Below are 18281 nucleotides of genomic sequence, written 5' to 3'. Positions count from 1 at the left end.
CCAAAGACTTGGGACATCTTCCACTGCTTTCCTAGATACATTAACGTGGAGCTGTATTGGAAGTAGAATAGCCAGGACTCAAACTGGCACCCATTTGGGATGCCAGTGATGCAGATGGAGACTTTATCCACTATGCCACAGTGCCAGCCCCAGTTGAGATAACATTAAATACAGCTCCAAGAAAATAGAAGTTGGATTTGACAGAATTGTTGCTCAGAGGCTAAAGTGGCTCGGGGTTTAGTAATTTTTCTCCTTTTAAATTTGCTCTCATAAATTTAAGAGAAAACATATTGCTGTTGTCCAGACAAAAGTAAATTAGAGGGACCAGTGCTGTGGTACATCGGGTTAAAGCCCTGGCCTGCCATGCTGGCATCCCATGTGGGCATCAGTTTGAGTCCCAGCTGCTCCACTTAGTTCCAGCTTCCTGCTAATGTGCCTGTGAAAGCAGTGGAAGATGCCCAAGTGCTTGGCTGCCTGTGTGATGTGAGAGACCCAGAAGAAGCTCCTGGCTCCTGAGTTTGAATTGGCCCAGCTCTGGCCATTGTGGCCATTTGGGGAGTGAACCAGTGAATGGAAGACTCTCTCTCTCTCTGTTTCTCTCTCTCTCTACCTCTCTCTGTACCTCTGCCTTTCAAATAAATAAAATAAACCTTTAAAAAAATGAAAAAAAAGTTAATTAGAATAACATTCCCAGAATCATAGGCAAGTCAAAAACTTGAGTCATTGAAAAATGTTTTTTAATAATTAAAAGATATTTATTGTTTTTGAAAACCATAGTTACCCAGAGAGAGGGAGAGAGAGAAAAAGAGAGATTTTGCATTTGCTGGTTCCAAATAGCCACACCACACACACACTTGGGCTGGGCCAAGCTGGGAGCTTGGAACTCTCTCCAGGCCTCCTACATGAGTGACAGGAACCCATGTACTTGGGCCAGCATCTGCTGTCATCTCCCAGGTACTTTAACAGGAAGCTGAAATGGAAGTGTGGAGAAGCCAGGCCTTAGGCCCAGCACTCTGATGTGGGTTGCATATTTCAAGCAGCAGCTTATTTTTTTTTAAAGATTTTAAAAAATTTTTTATTTTTCTTTATAGATGTTCATACTTGTTGGAATACTTGGTCTCCCAAAGACACTGGGACCTTTCTTAACTTAATGTTCCTGTTTAAGCTTGTCTCTCGATTTTCTTCCCAAATACTATCCTGGTAGCATGAGCAGATAAGTCCTTCTTTTTTTTTTTTTTTTTTTTGAGGAGGGAGTTGCCTTTTCTTTTTAGAAGAAAGTTTTTTTTTTTTTAACTTTTATTTAATGAATATAAATTTCCAAAGTACAGCTTATGGATTACAATGGCTTTTCCCCCTGCCCATTACTTCCCTCCCACCTGCAACCCTACCCTCTCCCGCTCCCTCTCCCCTTCCATTCACATCAAGATTCATTTTCAATTCTCTTTATATACAGAAGATCATTTTAGCATATATTAAGTAAGGCTTTCAACAGTTTGCACCCACACAGAAACACAAAGTGCAAAATACTATTTGAGTACTAGTTATAGCATTAAATCACAATGTACAGCACATTAAGGACAGAGATCTTATGTGAGAAGTAAGTGCACAGTGACTCCTGTTATTAACTTAACAAACTGACACTCTTGTTTATGGGGTCAGTATTCATCCTCGGCTCTTGTCATGAGTTGCCAAGGCTATGGAAGCCTTTTGAGTTCGCTGACTTTGATCATATTTAGACAAGGTCATAGTCAAAGTGGAAGTTCTCTCCTCCCTTCAGAGAAAGGTACCTCCTTCTTTGATGACCCATTCTTTCCACTGGGATCTCACTCGCAGAGATCTTTCATTTAGGTCATTTTTTTTTTTTTTCGGAGTGTCTTGGCTTTCCATGCCTGAAATATTCTCATGGGCTTTTCAGCCAGATCTGAATGTCTTAAGGCCTGATTCTGAGGCCAGAGTGCTGTTTAGGACATCTGCCATTCTATGAGTCTGCTGTGTATCCCACTTCCCATATTGGATCATTCTCTCCCTTTTATTTATTCTATCGGTTAGTATTTTCAGACACTAGTCTTGTTTATGTGATCCCTTTGACTCTTAGTCCTATCATTATGATCAATTGTGAACTAAAATTGATCACTTGGACTAGTGAGATGGCATTGGTACATGCCACCTTGATGGGATTGAATTGGAATCCCCTGGTATGTTTCTAACTCTACCATTTGGGGCAAGTCCGATGAACATGTCCCAAATTGTACATCTCTAGAAGAAAGTTTTCAAAGCTTCCAAATCTTTTGAAACACATTTGTAATGGAAATGCGCTTCACTGGGAATTCATCATTCCCCCAGCACATCCCTTGTACAACTACTGAGCATGGATGCCTCATACATTTACACTATTAGATGCACCTTTGAGATCAGTCACTCTTAGTTCATTACAGATTCCAAGAAGCTGGTTTGCCTCTGGAATCAAGGAGGCAGCCGTAAGTGCCAGAAAGGAAGGGCAACCTTTGATGTGTGTCCCTTCCACACCTCCCTGATTCAGTTCATCACCAAACCCTTAAATTTGTAACCAAAACATAAATATCTCTGGAACCCCCACAGCTACCTCCCACTGCAGTCATCCATTCCTCACACCATAGTCAGGGTAATACTCTCAAATCAAGCCATATCTCAAGCAATTAGCATAGGGCAACTTCTTCGTTGTACCCTCAAGATTGCCAGCTACTTTAAAGGAGCCCATTTTGGAAGTTCCATGCTTTCTTCTGCATTTCCTTAAATTAAAAAAAAAATTTTTTTTGACAGGCAGAGTGGATAGTGAGAGAGAGAGAGACAGAGAGAAAGGTCTTCCTTTTTGCCGTTGCTTCACCCTCCAATGGCCGCTGTGGCCGGTGCATCATGCTGATCTGAAGGCAGGAGCCAGGTGCTTCTCCTGGTCTTCCATGCGGGTGCAGGGCCCAAGGACTTGCGCCATCCTCCTCTGCCTTCCCAGGCCATAGCAGAGAGCTGGCCTGGAAGAGGGGCAACCAGGATGGAATCCGGCGCCCCAACCGGGACTAGAACCCAGTGTGCCGGCGCCGCAAGGTGGAGGATTATTAGCCTGTTAAGCTACGGCGCCGGCCTGCATTTTCTTAATATCTTCAAGAGCTGCCTTCAGAGACAGCTTGACATCTACAAAAGAAAATATGCCTATCTTCATTGCTAAACTGAATTTTTGACCCAGGGTGGAATCACTGCAATCAAAGTATTCACACATCTGATTATTATATTCCCAAAACAATGAACTAAGTGGCATTTAGTTGTTTCCAAAAAAAAAAAAAAAAATCCAACCTACCCCAAAGGCTAGATACTTAACAACAGAGCAGCAAAACCATGTGTCATGTGCTATTAGAGCTGACAGTCACTGAGTACTTAGGTGCACCAGCTACTGGCAAACACTTTATAAACATTATTTAGTGCTCGCAACAAATCCACATGGTGGTTACTATTATTATTCCAACTTTACAGACTTAAAAAGTAAACAACATGAAGTTGAGAGACGTAGTTAAGATTCTGAAGATGTACAGCCTTCGATTGTAGACTACAAAGAGGAGTGATTTTTGTAGCAAAATCCCTTGTTAGTGTCCATGAATGAAATACTGGGTGGTGGTGGTGTCAGATTGATGTTTTGAACACCTTTGTCTTTCTTGGGAATCCACAGTCTTATTCCATCATCCTCCGTTGGTCCCTGTTCAGAGTATCTGGGGCCCTTTCATGCTGCTGAGTCATGTTGAATAAGGCTGGGAGGAGCCGTTAGGAAAACAAAAAATCCAGAACAGGAATATCACGTGCCTTCACTAGAGATATGGCAGAAAGTTTGGGAGAACGGAAGGTCACTTCAGTTTACACAGAGGTAGTTCTGAGAAGACTGAAACTGCATCCCCTCAAAATTCAAGATATGATGACTCCTATTCACAGCATGGTAGGAAGGTAGCAACACGGAAACTAAAACATGAGGTTGTATTTTAAGATCGCTGGGAACAGCTTAAAATGCAAACGGTTAAGGTAAAAATAAGGGTGGGTACCGTGGCACAGCAGAATAAGCTGCTGCTTGGGGCTGGTGCTGTGGCACAGCGGGTTAAAGCCCTGACCTGAAGCGCTGTCATCCTGCATGGGTGCCGGTTCTAGTCTCAGCTGCTCCTCTTCCAATCCAGCTCCCTGCTATGGCCTAGGAAAGCAATAGAAGATGACCCAAGTCCTTGGGCCCCTGGCTCCTGCCTTCAGATTGGTGTAGCTCCGGCCGTTGCTGCCAGTTGGGGAATGAAACAGCAGATTGAAGACCTCGCTATCTCTCTGCCTCTCCTCTCTCTGTGTAACTCTGACTTTCAAATAAATAAATAAAACTTAAAAAAAAAAAGTCTTTTCTCTCTTTCGCTGTAACTCTGCCTCTCAAATAAACAAAATAATACATCTTTTTAGAAAAGGGCTAGATAGGCCGGCGCCATGGCTTAACAGGCTAATCCTCCACCTTGTGGTGCCGGCACACTGGGTTCTAGTCCCGGTTGGGGCGCTGGATTCTATCCTGGTTGCCCCTCTTCCAGGCCAGCTCTCTGCTATGTCCTGGGAAGGCAGTGGAGGATGGCCCAAGTCCTTGGGCCCTGCACCCACATGGGAGACCAGGAGAAGCACCTGGCTCCTGGCTTCGGATCAGCGAGATGCGCCGTCCGCAGCGGCCATTGGAGGGTGAAGCAACGGCAAAAAGGAAGACCTTTCTCTCTGTCTCTCTCTCTCTCACTATCCACTCTGCCTGTCAAAAAAAAAAAAAAAAAAAAAGGGCTACATAATAAATAGTTTAAGTTTTATGGAGCAGAAGGCAAAAATCAAAGATAGTATATGGATGTTTATATAATAAGAGAAAAAAGCAGATTTCCATACATTTTTTGTTGATGAAATTCAAAACATTATTAATGGATACTGAAATCCAAATTTCATGTAATTTTCATTTGTCATGCACTGTTACTCTTCTTACTGAAAAAAATACATTAAAAATATAAAAGTCATTAACTCACAGGCTAAATAAACAAGGTGGAGGCCCAGGTTTGGGCCATGGATCCCGCCGCTGCCACCTGCTTGTTTATATTGTGAGAGTCTTGTCAGTCATTTCATGCAAACTTACCTTCCTCTTTTGGACAAAGGAGAGAGCATGAGGACTGTTTTCGTTTGTTACTTGAAAGTCTGTGGGAGGTGGGAGGTGTTTTGGGGAATTTGGAGTTTGTCTGGTCTTTTGGTTTTCTGTTTTTAGAAAAGCCCTGGATAAGGGAAAGGTACAACAAAGTTTTTATTTCCCCATCACCATTGAAATACAGATAAAATGAAATGACTATAGAAACTGAGTGACCTTTTTGAGAATAGGTATATATTTCCACTCTAAACTTTGGGTTTGAGTCTCACAAAATAGTAATCATTTTTTTTTTTTTTGACAGAGTGGACAGTGAGAGAGAGAGAGAGAGAAAGGTCTTCCTTTTTGCTGTTGGTTCACCCTCCAATGGTCAGTGTGGCCGGTGCACTGCGGCCGGCGCATCGTGCTGATCCAAAGCCAGGAGCCAGGTGCTTCTCCAAGGACTTGGGCCATCCTCCACTGCACTCCCGGGCCACAGCAGAGAGCTGGCCTGGAAGAGGGGCAACAGGGATAGAATCCGGCGCCCCGACCAGGACTAGAACCCAGTGTACTGGCGCTGCAGGTGGAGGACTAGCCTATTGAGCTGCGTTGCCGGCCAATAGTAATCATTTTATTGCACTATTAGATTTATTTTTCCTTGAAATATTATTTGTGATTATAAATTTTCAAGATTTTTAGGTTGACTTGAAGTGTTCACCTAAATCTCTAATGCTTCTACCCATACTGTCAAATTAAAGCTCTGTCACTTTATTAGTGATGCCAATTAGTTCAGACATGATGTCTAGGATACTAACATAGACATCAGTTTGAGTAAGCAAGGGCATTTGTGCCGCTTTTGACTGTCTCTGAAAATCAGAGAATTGCCACGACTGATTAATGTTAGTTTGCCATTGACTTTGATCTATAAGAATACCCTTACGATTGGAGAAGAAGAATTAATAAGGAGTATTTGTAAACTTTGTCCTCATTTCCCCTGTCTTTGCCTTCAATTAGGCCCACATCAGTTTTCACTTGGATCCTTATGTCTTCAGAACTGACATCCAGTTCTTACCCCTGCTGAAGTTTATTCTCCAGACACTCATCTTAATTTAGTTCCTCACCAAAAGTTTGACTGGCTCCTCCACGGACTGCAGGATAGAGCCCATCTCCAAACCATAGGCAGCACAGAGGGCCCTTTATAATTTGACCTCACTATCCTCACTTTTTTCTTTTCCTGCCCAAAGCTTTTAACCAGTTGTATCAGTCAGTAACGCTGCATAACAAAACAGTTCCCAAAGTCAGTAGCTTGAAAAATTATTTTTATAGCTCTCACATCTGTGGATTGGCTGCTGTCAGTTAATTTAGGCTGTGTTTGCTTATGTGTCTGGATCAGGTGGCTTGTTTGTCTATCGATGGATGAGGTAAGGACTATGTTTGGGCTGGAGAATTTAGCCGGGTCAGTTTCATACAGTGCATCTCCTCTCTGGGATCAACATCTAGACCAGGCATTATCCATGCATGTTTCTCCCCTGGAGCCAGTGGTTTGACCAGGCATGTGTTTCTCATAATGAACTTCAAGAGAGCAACACGCCAGACCTCTTGTGTACTGGAGTTGGAATCGGCACATCGTTACTCCCACCTCATTTCGTTAGGTAAAGCAGTTCACATGGGTGAATCCAGAGACAGGAGGCAGGAAAATAAACTTTGGCTCTTGATGGGAAGCCTCAAAGTCATGGGGCAAGAGGTGTAGCCAGAGTGAGAGCTGAAAAATTGAGGCCTTTAATGCAGTTTGCCTCACTAGCCATCTGCTGGACTTCAACCACCATGCCAACTATTGTGATGCTCCCTGCTTCTTGGTCCTGTGCTACTTTTGTTCTTATCCTAATGATCCTGTGAGTCCTGACCATCTTTCAGTGCCTCCTACATGCAGTCTTCTGTTTCTCATGCTCCTGAGAACCTTGACTGAATCCCTTTACAAGCTGGATAAACTCATGGCTTCTGCCTAGATGCTAGCTTTCTTGCTTCAGAATTAGCAAGGTGTGGAGTGGAAAATTATGGATGTAGGTAATGTGATACAAGGTTCAATAGCTTCCATATAAACAAAACGAATATTATGATTTTCCTTCTGAGTTAGCTTCTGGTTGCCAGTGATACCATCTTACCATCTGAACCAGGTAAGTACACACAAGAAGAAGTTTCATCACTATCCCTTGGAAGAAGAGGTATGGACAGGGAGTGAGGGGACAAATGTGAAGATATCTTCCATCCTAAGCCTGATAGAGTGTAGTAAGTGGGAGGTGTGTGGCAGCTTCAGAAGAGAAAAGATCTGAAAATTTGTCTAAAGAGTCTTTCTCCACTTGGAATGCTCTTTGAAACCACTGGACACATTTAGTTCCTATTTTCTCTTAACCATTTTTAAGGCAGTGCTGCCTTTTATTCTAAATCTGTTTAACCTGATCTCTCTTTGCCCAAACTCCTAAGTATGAGTTTACTTTGTGTCTATCTGACAATATGAATTATTTTTATTTGTCTATCTGCTGACATATTTAGTCACCTAGGCTGTGACTTTCTAACTGATCAAAGTCAAGTCTTTTTTTTTTTTTTTTTTTGACAGGCAGAGTGGAGAGTGGACAGTGAGAGAGAGAGACAGAGGACAGAGAGAGAGGTCTTCCTTTTGCCGTTGGTTCACCCTCCAATGGCCGCCGCGGTAGGCGCACTGCAGCTGGCGCACCGTGCTGATCCGATGGCAGGAGCCAGGTGCTTCTCCTGGTCTCCCATGGGGTGCAGGGCCCAAAGACTTGAGCCATCCTCCACTGCACTCCCGGGCCACAGCAGAGAGCTGGCCTGGAAGGGGGGCAACCGGGACAGGATCGGTGCCCTGACCGGGACTAGAACCCGGTGTGCCGGCGCCGCAAGGCGGAGGATTAGCCTAATGAGCCGCAGCGCCGGCCAGAGTCAAGTCTTACTCTGTTGTTAGGATGGATCAAATGAGTGCTGAGTATGTTTTATAAAATGGTAAACAATCTGGAGACAAGATTATCTTATGCTTTCTTATCTTGCAGATCACCTTGTATAATTCCTTGGATGTGGTGGTCACTCTACAAATAAGTATTTTTGTTGAATGATGCAAATAGAAATATGCTTACTCTTGATGCTCTGAATTTTATTACTGACGTATTTATTTTGGTTATTAAGTCATGTGTGAGATTAGGAGGCCCACGAAAATATGCTCATGGATTCTTCAGAAAATTTATTATTTATTTTCCCACATTTATGTGATAAAACTCTTAAGAAGATAGAATTTAATAAGGAGAAAAGATAACTGATGGCTGATTATTAATGCTGTTTTATGGATGATATTTATTTTTATTCCTTTTAACTAAGGAATGGGTATACATTGCCTAAAATATAAGTATAGACTAGATAATATTATATATAAATTTGTGTTTCTGAGGGAACTTAAAGAATTTCCTTCATTGGATTTATTCAGTAATAGGCCGAAGAACCATGTTCTTGGTGTGGGTTTATGACATCTTCTGCTTCTAGTAAGCTCTTTACTTTCTGTGATTCTGTAGTTTCAACAAATACTATAGTGATGGTGCATGGGATGTGATGTTTAAAATTGCTGAAAAATTCAGTGAAATTTTAGATCATAATATTTCATGGTGTATGGGAGATAAGTATGTGGGACAAAGGAGGATATATTAAACACCAAGTATATATTGCTAATGCATATATTTTTGTTTTGCTTAAGAATCTAGCATAAAGTACTTCACTTTAAAACATTCCTAGCCTGGCTTCTTGTGATGATTTCCTTTTTTAAAATTATAAAAAAAAGTGGTTGGCATTATGGCACAGCAGGTTAAACTGTCACTTTGGACACTGGCACCCCACATCAGAGTGCTGGTTTGAGTCCTGCTGCTGCATTTCCAATCTTGCTCTCTGCTAATGTGCCTGAGAAGGCAATGTAAGACAGCTTAAGTGCTTGGGTTCCTGACACTCATGTGGGAAACCATGATGGAGTTACTGGTTCCTTGCTTTGGTTGGACTCAGACCTAGCTATCGTAGCAATTTGAGGAGACTACCAGTAGACACAAGGTCAGTCTGTATCTCTGTCTATCTCTCTTCCTCTTGCTTTGTGTTTCAAATCAATCAGTCAATATTAAACCCTAAAAAAATATTTATTTTATTTATTTGTGAAGCAGAGAGATGGAGTGTGAGAGAGACAGGGAAGGAGAACTCCTATCTTCTGGTTCATTCTTCAAATGCTCAGGAACTGGGAACTGAAACTGCATCTCCCACATAAGTGACAGGTATCCAACTACTTGAGCCATCACTTGCTATCTCCCAGAGTGTACATTATCAGGAAGCTGGAGTTTGGAGCATAGTTGGAACTTGAACCTAGGCAGTTTAATAAGGAATGCAGGCATCCTAAGTGGATCCTTAACCGCTATACCAAATGCCTGCCCCAATACCTCACTTTTTAATCAGTTTTCTAAAACAATATATATCATTTAGAAAAGCTGGGAAAATATGCAGTAATAAGTAATAAGGAAGAAAAGAGCATAACTATCTAAAAATGAAGTTTTGATGTGATTTTTGAGATCTTAGGTCCTCTAGGAAATGCTATGAAATATCTGAATGACTAGAATTTTACTTTTAGAATTGTTTTTAGTCATTTATTTGTGTGTAGCAAATAACCCCCAAACAATGAAATTTTATTTCACCCAGTTTCTGTGGTTCAAGAGTCCCCAGAACTAGCTGTATGATTCTGGCTTGAGATTTCTCATGGAGTTGTGGTCAAAATTGTGCCTAGGACTGCTGTTACTTGAAGATTTGATGGTAGCTGTAGAATCTGCTTCCGGGAAGGGTCCATCACAAGACCGGCAATTTAATACTGGCTGTTGGCAGGAAACTTCCCGTTCCTCACCATGTGGGCTCTCCATTGGACTGCCTGCGTGTCCTCATGACATGGCACACAGCTTCCCTCTGAGGGAATGAAACAAGAGAGCAAGGTAGAAGTCGGTGCATGTTTTATGACGTAGCCATACACTGTCATTTCTGGTATGTGTTATGGGTTATGTGAAGTGACTACTCAGGAGATAGGAGTCATAGGGACCATGTTGGACCATGGCTACTAGAGATTCTTTGTAATAAGAACTGCAAATGATATTACAAAGTTTTAAATTGAACATAAGGATCTGAAAGCTGTGTCTTGTTTTTAGTGACATTTTTGGATGGTTTTATTATAAACAACGTTAAGAAAATTAGTTAAATTTATTGTTTGATCCAGGAAAAGGAAAAATTAAGAATTTTCAGATTTAGCATTATTTGAGGAAACATAAGAAATGTTTTCATCCTTCATAAAATTGAAAATTTTAGTATCAGAATACTGTTGAATGAATGAAAAAGTATATAAACTTAGGAAATTCGTTGATACAGACACAGTTATTTTCAGGTAGTATCTCTCTCTCTCTCTCTTTTTTAAAATGTATTTGAAAGAGTTACAAAGAGAGAGCGAGAGAGTAAGCGAACAATCTTCTATCTGCTGGTTCAGTCCCAAATGGCTGCAATGACCAGGGCCAGGCCAGGCCAGGCCGAAGCCAGGAGCCAGGAGCCAGGAGCCAGGGACTTCTTCCGGGTCTTCCACATGGAAGCAAAGTCCCAAATGCTTGGGCCATCCTCCACTGCTTTCTCAGGCAAATTAGTATGGAGCTGGATTGGAAGTGGAGCAGCCAAGATTGGAACCGATGCCCATACGGGATGATGCAATGCTACCATGCCAGCCCCTCAGGTAGTCTTATATTAAGGTATGAATGGGCCAGTATTGTGTGCAGCCAGTTAAGTCACTACTTGTGACGCTATTATCCCATTTTGGCGTGCTGGTTAGAGTCACAGCTACTTTGCTTCCAATTTGACATATTGCTACTGCACCTGGGAAAGCAGAAGATGGCCTAAGTGTTTGGGTCCCTGACACCCATGTAGGAGACCAGGATGAAGTTGCTGGCTTCTGGCTTTGGCTGTTGCAGGCATTTGGAGAGTGAACCAGGGCATAGAAGATCTCTCCTTTTTCTTTTTCTCTTTCTCACCCTCTCTCTCCTTTTCTCCCTCCCTCCTTCCCTCTGTGTCACTCTGTTTTTCAAATAAATAAGTAAATACCTATGCTCCAAGAACCCAACTCTTCCTAAATTTATTTTTAATGGTTTCATTGGAACTGGTACATTTTATGATATTTATATTTTCATTCTCTTTGTATAAATTGGATAGCTATTGGGCTTGGAAGCTGTTCATAATAATTATGTTTAAGTATGCTGCCTTGTATTTTGAAAAACATTATTGTCTGTTATTTTCATCTCTCTAATTAGATTGTAAACTTCTCGAAGGAAACAATCTTGATTTGTATTTCTTGTGGATTCCTAGCCCTGAAGTGTTGTAGCACAACACCGTGCCACTCACTCATGTGTGTTAACTCATCTAAAGTTGGTACTTAATTCAAAGGAGTGTCATACCTGACATAGCAGATGCTATAATGTGGAAGCAGACATATTAACTCAAGGTTCTCTGTAGGCTTCTGAAAAAAAAAAAAGCCAGGATTTTGTTTTGTCTTATGCAGTATGAATGGCAATGAGTAAAGAATGGTGAATTGCCCAACCGTAGGCTTGATCATGCTCTGGAAATGGTTTTCTGATTGTCTCTGTTTCAGGCAACCTGGTTTATTCAAGCTTTTTCATGAATGCCTCAATGCTTCCTGCCCCAAAGCACCAATTATATGTTGTGTGTGAGAAAGACATGAATGTGTTTTTTTTTTTTTTTTGACAGGCAGAGTGGACAGTGAGAGAGAGAGAGACAGAGAGAAAGGTCTTCCTTTGCCGTTGGTTCACCTTCCAATGGCCGCCGCGGTCGGTGCACTGGGCCAGCGCACCGCGCTGATCCGAAGCCAGGAGCCAGGTGCTTCTCCTGGTCTCCCATGGGGTGCAGGGCCCAAGCACTTGGGCCATCCTCCACTGCACTCCCTGGCCACAGCAGAGAGCTGGCCTGGAAGAGGGGCAACCGGGACAGGATCGATGCCCCAACCAGGACTAGAACCCAGTGTGTCGGCGCCGCAAGGCGGAGGATTAGCCTAGTGAGCCGCGACGCCGGCCGAGTTTTTTTTTTTTTTTTAAAGATTTTTATTTATTTATTTGACAGGTAGAGTTACACAGAGAGGGAGAGACAGAGAGAGAGAGAGAGAGAGAGAGAGAGAGAGATCTTCCATCCACTGGTTCACTCTCCATATGGCCTCAGAGGCTGGAGCTGAGCTTGATCCAAAACCATGAGACAAGAGCTTCTTCGGTGTCTCCCATGTGGGTACAGGGACCCAATCACCTGGATCATCCTTAGCCCCTTTCTCAGGCCATAAGCAAGGAGCTGGATCAGAAGAAGAGTAGCTGGGACTCGAACTAGGGTCCATATGGGATACTGGCACTGTGGACGGAAGCTTAGTCTACTATGCCATGGTACTGGCCCCAAGACATGGGTTTTGAGGGGTCAGTGGGTGACTGTTGTAGTTTAGATAAGATTTGGCTCCCCCACTTCATGCAGATATTTAAGTCCCATAGTCATGGTTTAATGGTGCTTATGGAGTAGAGGCTTGATCCTGTTGTGTCATCTTAGGGTGAAGTCTTTGGGAAGTGAATGCATTATATTGACTTACCACAGTGAGATCCCCATAATTGAATCATGGAAGCTTTCTAAGGATAGAGTGTGCTCCCTGTGTCTCTGTTTCCGGCATCTTGTGATCTTTACTCTGCACACCCTCTGTTATGGCCAGCCTTCAGTCTGATCAGAAGCCAGACTAATGGTGTTGTCTGATCCTGGACTGTGAAGCTCTAAAACTATGAGCTGAAGTAAGCCTTCTTCCTTCCTAAGCAGCTCTTTGTAGGTGTTTGGTATAGTAACAAAAAATGAGCTAATACAAGCACTGACTACTTTTATGGCCTAGATAAGTGATAGTATAAAAAGTGGAAATCTTACTTGAAATGCAGTGATTCTGTGTTTCTGGAAATACTGTATGTTTTTTTGACAAGCTGTTGTGTTTTTTTGAGCAATCCAAGAAATGGATTGTATTCTGTTAAGACTTTGTGGAAAAATGCCATATATATGTAGCTCTAGATAGTGCCTGTGGCAATTTCTGTATTTAAATTTACATAGCAGCCATTCAAATTATGTTTTCTTTCAAATTGTATTTTTCAAAACTGACAGTTCTACTAAATACAGGATCTGGCTATCGAGAACAATCATAGACAGTGTTTAATAATGGAAAAAAAAAAAAGCTAAAGGTGTTGAGCGTTAATGCAGAGCAGCCCTGACACATTCTTGTGCCTGTTAGCAGGATTCTACAGGCCAACGCCATCAGGTTTTGCCTGCAGGAAGCAAGAGAAAGTCAATGCAAATTGGGGCAGTTTCTCAAGAAAGTAACCTGTGTGGACAAGTATTTGTCTACAGCCATAAATGTATTTTCTTTCCTTCTATGTGAAATTTGAATTTCCTAGGAAGATTCTTGAAGGTGGTGCAGCTTTAATGAGTGCTGATACCATTCCAAGGTATATGTTAGGAATGCACTGTTGGCTCAGTTCACTGAGGCCTGGGTCATTGGGGGTCCAGAACCTGGATTGCGTAGTGAGGAGTAGGAAGGAGTTGTTCTCCCTACCCCTTCCTTTAATGAGGATTGAAAAAATACTGGACCTGCCTACCAGGCCAGAAGAATACTGGTGCTTCTGTTGCTGGTCCATCTGCTCGAAGCAGACAGCCATGTGCTCTGTTTGTTTTGAATACTATATAGTACCTGTTGAGGCTCACAGTTCTGGTTTCAGTGTCTGTGAAATTTGGGCTTCCTTCAGATTTTACTGGTTTTTCAAGTGCCTTTCAGCTCTGACATTTTTGACTTCTAAGTTAGATGCCACAGGTGGAAACTGCTCTGTGAAACACATGAAAAGTGTACCCAGGATTGTGAACCTGAACTGCTCGCAGCTTTATACTTTTAAATTATTTATAGAATTTAAAAAAAAATTGTTCCACACTCTGTAAGACCTTGTGGAAGATGAAACATTGCACTGCTAGTTATGGTCTGTGACTCAGGGAGATAGCATGGAGTTAATGCGCTTTGGCAGGAAGCCGGATCAGAAGTGAGTCAGGACTGAAACCAAGCACTCTGATAAGGGATGCAGGTGTGCTAAGCAGTGTCATAACCACTCACCACACACCTGCCCCTGAATTTATCTTTTAATTCTATTTTCTATGAACTTGTTAAAGTACCCTCTTATATTTGTTTATTTCACATAAAGAATTTCCAGTATCATCTCAAATTATGATGGTGACAATAGGCATCTTTATTTTGCTTTTGATTTTAATGTGAATAACAACTGGGATTATATATGTTCTATATTTGATTCTCATAATAAATATATGGTCTGTGCTGTTATTATCCATATTTTAGAAAACTGAGACACAGAGTGATTAAGTAATTTGCTCAACATTATAGTGACTGAGTCAAAATTTGAAATCAAAAGTAGGGCATGAAGGGCCGGCACTGTGGCGCAGCGGGTTAAAGCCCTGGCCTGAAATGCCGGCATCCCATATGGGTGCTGGTTCTAGTCCTGGCTACTCCTCTTCCAATCCAGCTCTCTGCTATGGCCTGGGATAGCAGTAGAAGATGGCCCAAGTCCTTGGGCCCCTGACCTGCGTGGGAGACCCTGGCTGCTGGCTCCTGGCTTCAGATCGGCGCAGCTCCGGCCGTTGTGGCCATCTGGTGAGTGAACCAGCGGATGGAAGACCTTTCTCTCTGTCTCCACCTCTGCAACTCTGTCTTTTAAATAAATTAAAAAAATCTTTAAAAAAAAAAGTAGGGCATGGGTGCCTCATCACTTTATTGTACATCTGTCATGTGGTTTTCACTTAAGTGTGCCAATAAGATGACTTTTTTATTTGACTTGTAAATTAATGAATCTTCTAATCCCTTAATTGGATTTTTTTTGAAGATTTATTTTATTTTACTTGAAATTCAGAGTTACACAGAGAGATAAGGAAAGGCAGAGAGAGAGGTCTTCCATCTGCTTGTTCACTCCCCAGTTGGCTGCAACGGCTGGAGCTGTGCTGATCTGAAGCCAGGAGCCAGGAGCCTCTTCCGGGTCTCCCACATGGGTGCAGGGGCCCAAGGACTTGGGCCATCTTTTGCTTTCCTAGGCCTAGCAGAGAGCTGGATCAGAAGTGGAGCAGCCAGGACTTGAACTGGCACCCATATGGGATGCTGGCACTGCAGGCGGTGGCTTTACCAGCCAAACCACAGTGTTGGCCCCCATTAATTGTAAAATGAAGTACATTTTTTTGCATGCACCTCTTGTCTCCACATCTATTTAATCGTCTTTGTTTTAAAATTTATTTCCCACACTAAAAAAATTATTGCTGTCAGGAAATCATTGTATATCTTTTAAAAACATCAAATGTGAATTTTAATTCTCTGGCTTTATTAGAATACCGGTAAACAAAAATGAAACTTTTTTCTTTGGACAATGTATCACAACTATCAAGTGTGAATTTTATTGCCATAGGAGTATTGGTTAAAGATGCCCAAGGAGCAGGGAAATAACATTCATTGTATACTTACTATTTCCAAGTACTCCTCAAACCTAATCACTGCTTCTTATACTGAACTGAAATACATTTAACATGAAATGTATCATCTTACAGTGCATAATTTGGTGGCATCAACATTCAAAGTGTTGAGCAACCACCACTTTTTTTTTTTTTTTTGACAGGCAGAGTGGATAGTGTGAGAGAGAGAGAGAGAAAGGTCTTCCTTTGCCATTGGTTCACCCTCCAATGGCCACTGCGGCCGGCGTATCGCGTTGATCCGAAGCCAGGAGCCAGGTGCTTCTCCTGGTCTCCAATGCAGGTGCAGGGCCCAAGGACTTGGGCCATCCTCCACTGCACTCCCGGGCCATAGCAGAGAGCTGGCCTGGAAGAAGGGCAACCGGGATAGAATTCGGCGCCCCGACTGGGACTAGAACCCGGTGTGCCAGTGCCGCAAGGCAGAGGATTAGCCTGTTGAGCCACGGCGCCGGCCAAGCAACCACCACTTTTATCAAGTTCCCGAATTCACCAACTCAAAGGGATCCTCAGCACGCATGAAAGTCATGCCTCGTTCCTACTCTCACCAACTGCTGGTTGGCTTTCTGTCTCTCGGGATTTACCTATTTTGGATATTTCCTATAAATGGAACCATATGTTATATGACCTTTGGTGTCTGGCTTCTTTCTATTAGCATAATGTTTTCAAGATTCATCCATACTGTAGTATGTATCAGTGTTTCACTTTCTGGTGGTTGTTAACTGGTATAATCCATTGAATGGGTATACAATTTTTGTTTATCATTCATCAATTAATGAACATTTGTGTTATATTCACCTTTTGTCCATTGTGAGTAATGTTGCTATAGACATTGATGTTCAAATATCTGAATACCTGCTGTCAGTTCTTTTGGGCATGCAATATCCCTAAAGGTGCAATTGCTGGGTCATGTGGTAACTGCAAGCTAACAGACTGAGGGAAATTCTTAAGCTGAATAATCAGGCTACTTCTTTGAACCATCCTTCCTCTTTTCTCACCTTAAAAATTAGTGTTATTGCCAAGTATCACTAACTTCAAAGCCAGGGTTCTTCTCCGTATTTTTAATTTGTATTTGTGCTGAGTTCTAAGAGTTTTAACAATATAGTCTTAAGTATATCTGGTAAATGATTTACTAGTACTTTTTCCCATTCTGTAGGATGCATTTTTACTTCTTTTTCTTTGTAATTTGAGATTCAGGGAAGAAGGGAGAAGGAGAAGGGCAGTTAGAAATTATGGGGGATGGAGGGAGGGAGGAGGGAAGAGAGGGAGAGGGAGAGGGTGACTCCCATTTGTTGGTGTACTCCCTAATGCCTGCAGTATCTGAAGCGCCAAAGCCAGGTGCTCAGTCCAGGTCTCCCACATAACTGGCAGGAACCCAGCAGCTTGAACCCTCACCTACTGCCTCCTAGGATCCACATTAAATGGAAACTAGAATCAGGAATCAAGTCCAACCACTCCAGATTGGGAGCTGGACATTTTACCTGGCATTTTCAGTGCCATTTACCTACCCTATTTTTAGATTGTGCCCTTTGGTGTGCTGACGTTTGAATTTTTATTTATTTTAGATTTGTTTATTTATTTGAAAGAGTTACAGAGAGAAAGGAAGAGACAGAGACAGAGAGAGAGATTGAGATCTTCCACCCACTGGTTCACTCCACAAATGGCTGCAACGGCCAAGTCTGGGCCAGGCCAAAGCCAGGAGCCAGGAGCTTCTGGATCTCCCACATGGGTACAGAGGTCCAAATACTCAGGCCTTCCTCCACTGCTTTCCCAGGCACATTAGCAGGGAACTGGATCAGAAGTGGAGCAGCTGGGACTTGAACCAATACCCACATGGGATGCTGACATCGCTGCTTATGCTGTTATGCCACAACACCAGCCCTCAAATTTTGTTTATTTTAAATTAAGCTCTAACTTATTTAGGTTTTCTTTTGTTCCTTATGCTTTTGGTGTCATTTCTTTTCTTTACATTTATCATGGAAAAAATTTTTATTGAGGCTAGCACTGTGGTGTAGCAGGTTGAGTTGCTGCCTGCCATGCTGGCATCCTATATTGGCAACAGTTCGAGTCCCAGGTAATCCACTTCCAATCAAGCTCCCTGGTAATGCACCTGGGAAAGCAGTGGAAGATGGTCCAAATACTTGGGCCCTTGCACCCACATGGGAGTCCAGGCTCCTAGCTTCAGTCTGGCACAGCACTGGCTGTTGAGGACATTTAAGCAGTGAACCAGCAGATGGAAGATCTTTCTCTCTCTCTCTGTAGCTCTGCCTTTCAAATAAATAAAAAATGAAATCTTTAAAAAAACTTTTTATTAGCAGTAACTATGCATATAATTAAATATATTTATAGGCTATTTGTGATATATCAATACATGTATACAGTATGTATTGATCGATGCAGGGTAATCAACATTTCCCCTTCTTTGACATTACTTTATGGTTGGAGGCTTGGAGCTTCTTTCTTCTATTTGTTCAGACAGTACATAGTAGGTCATTGTGAAGTACAG

General features: G+C 42.3%; 1 protein-coding gene across 1 annotated transcript in view; it reads left to right on the top strand.

Moving 5' to 3' along the window:
- Positions 1-18281, top strand: part of TTC6 (tetratricopeptide repeat domain 6) — a 267326-nt gene that overhangs the window by 79494 nt on the left and 169551 nt on the right. The gene's annotated exons all lie outside the window — the stretch shown is intronic.

The sequence above is a fragment of the Lepus europaeus genome, chromosome 11 (genome assembly GCF_033115175.1).
Source record: "Lepus europaeus isolate LE1 chromosome 11, mLepTim1.pri, whole genome shotgun sequence".
Lineage (NCBI taxonomy): Eukaryota > Metazoa > Chordata > Mammalia > Lagomorpha > Leporidae > Lepus > Lepus europaeus.
Note: the sequence above shows the minus strand (reverse complement) of the source record. Positions and strands in the feature narration are given on the sequence as shown.